This window comes from Elgaria multicarinata, chromosome 3, assembly GCF_023053635.1.
Source record: "Elgaria multicarinata webbii isolate HBS135686 ecotype San Diego chromosome 3, rElgMul1.1.pri, whole genome shotgun sequence".
Lineage (NCBI taxonomy): Eukaryota > Metazoa > Chordata > Lepidosauria > Squamata > Anguidae > Elgaria > Elgaria multicarinata.
Window position 1 is genome coordinate 17,153,274 of NC_086173.1, and position 3,751 is coordinate 17,157,024.

The 3,751-nt window shown below is 38.0% G+C and overlaps 1 protein-coding gene across 7 annotated transcripts in view; it reads right to left on the reverse strand.

The window, feature by feature from the left end:
* Positions 1-3,751, reverse strand: part of HUWE1 (HECT, UBA and WWE domain containing E3 ubiquitin protein ligase 1) — a 103,902-nt gene that overhangs the window by 99,493 nt on the left and 658 nt on the right. For all 7 annotated transcript variants that reach the window (XM_063119425.1, XM_063119429.1, XM_063119426.1 and 4 more), the window contains exon 2: positions 2,046-2,189. The gene's annotated coding sequence lies outside the window, so the exon portion shown is untranslated. The remainder of the gene's footprint in view (positions 1-2,045; positions 2,190-3,751) is intronic.

Here is a 3,751-nt window from a genome sequence, read left to right on the forward strand (position 1 = left end):
CAGCAAGTTGAATAATTTGATAGCTTTGGATAGGTTGGACACCAGAGCTCAGGAGTCCAGGCTTCAAATTATTGTTCCATTCACAGTACCAGAAATAGCTGTTTACCATGCACTCCTATTCCCACATACCAAGTGCTGAATATACCATGGATGATCATAAATACCATCCAACCCAGTTTCTTGTCTACAAAAGCAACAAGGATCAAATGCTTGAGAGGATACATATGCAATACATAAGGAGAATTATGGCTTAATCCTTATTCTCCAATTTGATAGCAAAGGGCTTTAGGATCTTCTCCTGCACAATACATTACTCAGTGCTCCTATTTTGCACTGATTTAATTAAATTTTTCTTGTACCTTTTAATGAAAGAAGATGTAATAAATGCCACTGGAAGTCATGAGTTGTGTGGACAGCAATATTCTTTAGACTCAAACTATTTTGCCTTTCTTACATTAAAAACAACTCAGCAATCCTAGTGAGAAAGAAAAATATTTTAATGAAAATACTCTTTTCTAATATAGTGCAGTGGCTAATAAGAAATTGGGCTATTAGCCAGCAAGTCTTTGGTTTGAATTTTACCTCTGCCATGAACTCACCAGGTGGCTTAAATGAGCTACACACTCTGAGCAATATGGGGATAATACTTACCTACCTTTTAGGGTTGTGAGGATCGCATTGAACTATACAAATTTTTATATTATAATACAAATGTTTATATTATTGTTATTTTTATTATAGATTGATGTGAGTCACTCTAAGAGACAATAATTGTCTGAAAAGTGATATAAAAATAAAGGAAATATCATCTGTGCCCATTGCTGCATTGTACTGCATGGTAACAAATACATGCTACAGCAACATATAATTTTGAGGAAGTCATACAATATCAAGAGAAAATGCATATCTACATAACATAAAGTAATAATGCTTTATGAAAGAAAGCTACTAATAGAATTATTAACCATGACAGCTAAATGGAACCTCCACAAACAGAGGCAGTATGCATTGCTAGGATAAACAAGAGGTAATATCGCTTTCATATAATGTTTGCAAGCTTCCACAAGCATCTGACCAACAGCTGTTCAAAATAATACTGGAAAATGGACCTTTCTTCTAATCCAGCAAGACAGCTATGTTCTTAACCCATTAACACCTTCACTCTCAGCTGGCATCCCTCAGATATGAGGCCACCACTCTGAGATTACAATTAAAACCCGCAGAAATGTTAGTGAACAGATGGGACATGGAAGACACATTATAATCACACTATGACATCCAAGATAGTCTTCATTTGTATACAAGAGTAGATTACAAGGTCATTAAAATATAAAGACTGCAAAAGGAAGCTAAAGGGAACATCAGGTTCCCTTTATAATTTCAAGGAAGTCGAAAAATCACAAGTGGGTTTTGGCAGCTCTAGTTGAATGTTTCTACATGCAAACAATGTAGAAGTCAATATCAGCTACCATTCTCAAAATACTGAATTCTGTTCACAAGAATTTCATCCAAGACGAAGTAGGGCTCTGTATTCAGGACTGTGGAATGCAGAGAACACTTATTTGTTGTTGGCTTTAGACAAGTTGCCTCTTTAGCCTCAGTTTACAGTCTTAAATAGGTACAGCCAAGGCAAAACTGTACCAAAAATGTTTACACAATAGTCATTCTCACTAGGATTTAGACGTGCAAGCATTACCAAGGCACAGTAAGAGTTCTGATGTATCAGGTAAACCTGCCACCTGTAACAGAGGTGGGGAGCCTGTGGCTCTCCAGATGTTGTTGAACTGCAACTCCACCAGTGCCACCCAGGATGGCCAATGTGGAGGGCCACCTATTTCCCCACCACTGCCCCATAGCTTTGCATATGGACAAAAGAAATAACCCTGAGGTCCACTCATCATAAACAAAACAAACAGCCATGGCCCCATACAAACCAGAATTAGATTCTGAAGCATTTAAGCAAAAGCATTTGCTGCAAGGAAATTTCAGGAAATCACTGCTGTTTGAAGATAAACAGGATTTAGTAAAAGAAGTTCAGCACTAACCTAGAATCACAGCCAATCCATACTTGGCCTGGTCTGCTATCCAAGTGACTTTTCTGGCACCTTTGCCTCACCCTAGTCAGCCAAGGGTAACACCTTCTGGATTCTCAGTCACTCTAATCCACTTATGTCAGACTATTTTAGGGCCTGCAACAAAAACATACAGGTTAGGATTGGGCTTCAAGCATGCAGTGCTCAAAGAACTGAAAGATATTTTCTGAAAAGGCCTTCATGGCAGAGCTTCTGGTCATTGTTAATCTAGCCCTTCTTGATGAGAATATTTCTTTTACATGCCAGAGCACCTTAGAATGCAAACAAGGAGAAGCTCGATTCACTTATAGGTGGCCTTCTCTATCATCCTAATCACCCCATAATATAACTATTTGTTTACAGAATCAGATATAGAAATGAAGTGGCCAAGATTCTTCTGGCCCAACACAAGCAAGGCAGAATTAAGAAATGCTGCAAATTCAGCACACTGCTTTGTCATTTCTTGCATCTAGCAGAAACAAGCTTTCAGGTTTCGCATTTATTTCTAAAGTAGTAAGGTATAATACTTTAAAGGGAATAAGATGACCATCTTTTGCCCAGCATTGTGTACTATTCTCTAAAGGCTTGGTTTCTTTTCAGATTAAAACATTAGATTAAAATGTTTTATCCTTGAGGAAATGAGTTCAGACAATACAGCCATGTCTATTGTGTCTACAAAATCACCAACTAAGTAATCTGCCACCAAACCAATCATGCGTTTCCCATTTTCTTTATTATTGTAATCTTGCAAGAACCATACCAATAAGGTGTCCAATATTCATTACTACTGAAGAATAGTAATGAAAGCCTAATGGGGGGGGGGGAGCTCCATGAAATATCTATATATCATAGGAAAGGACATACACTGTTTATACCTCACATCGCTCATGGCCAGCATGAACAAATGCCATAACAGTCCCCTTCCACATTAATTTCAGTTTTGCACATGAACTTCAGTTTAGGGTGAAAACAATCTATTCATCTTCTATTGTTCCCTGTGTAAAAGGTTTCCTTCTCTCACTTCAACACCTGGTAAAAATACACCTATTAAAACTCAATTATGTTTTGAAGTTCTACTAGGTCTCTGAAGGACTAGTTAATGCCAAACAAGTTTGCTTTTCATCTTGCATCATACAAACAGATAATTCAGTAGTCTCCCCAGTAGTTCCCACAAAAATTCCATCCAGGATAATAAGGATTGAAGATTGATGAAGAGCCCAAAGACAGAGCATAGCTGGAATTCTTATTCAGATTCTCATGAACTGTCTTAGGCAAAGAGGAGGTTTTCAAGTAAAGTGCTGCACCTAATATAGAAGGGGAGAAAGTTTCTAAAGCACAGAAGACTAGTTCTCTTATTAAAAGGTTACAAAAGCACCCCAGTAACTCCCTTTATTCCAGGAAGGTAAATTAAATATCCCCAATGGACAAAGTGCTTGTAGCCATAGCCCTACCCCTTGGGCAGGGGAGAAGTATGAAAAAGAGTAGCCATCTTCCCATTAGAAGAATACAAAATCAGGCCCAAAGGAAGCCAAATACATTTCAAGTTAAAGCTGTAATCCTATGCACATTAACATATCAGTAACTCCCAAAGACCACAGTAAGATATAGATCAGATTTGTCTGTTAGCTTCCTTGCAAAAGAGATGAAGCCCCCCACACCAGAAAATACCGGCTTCCACC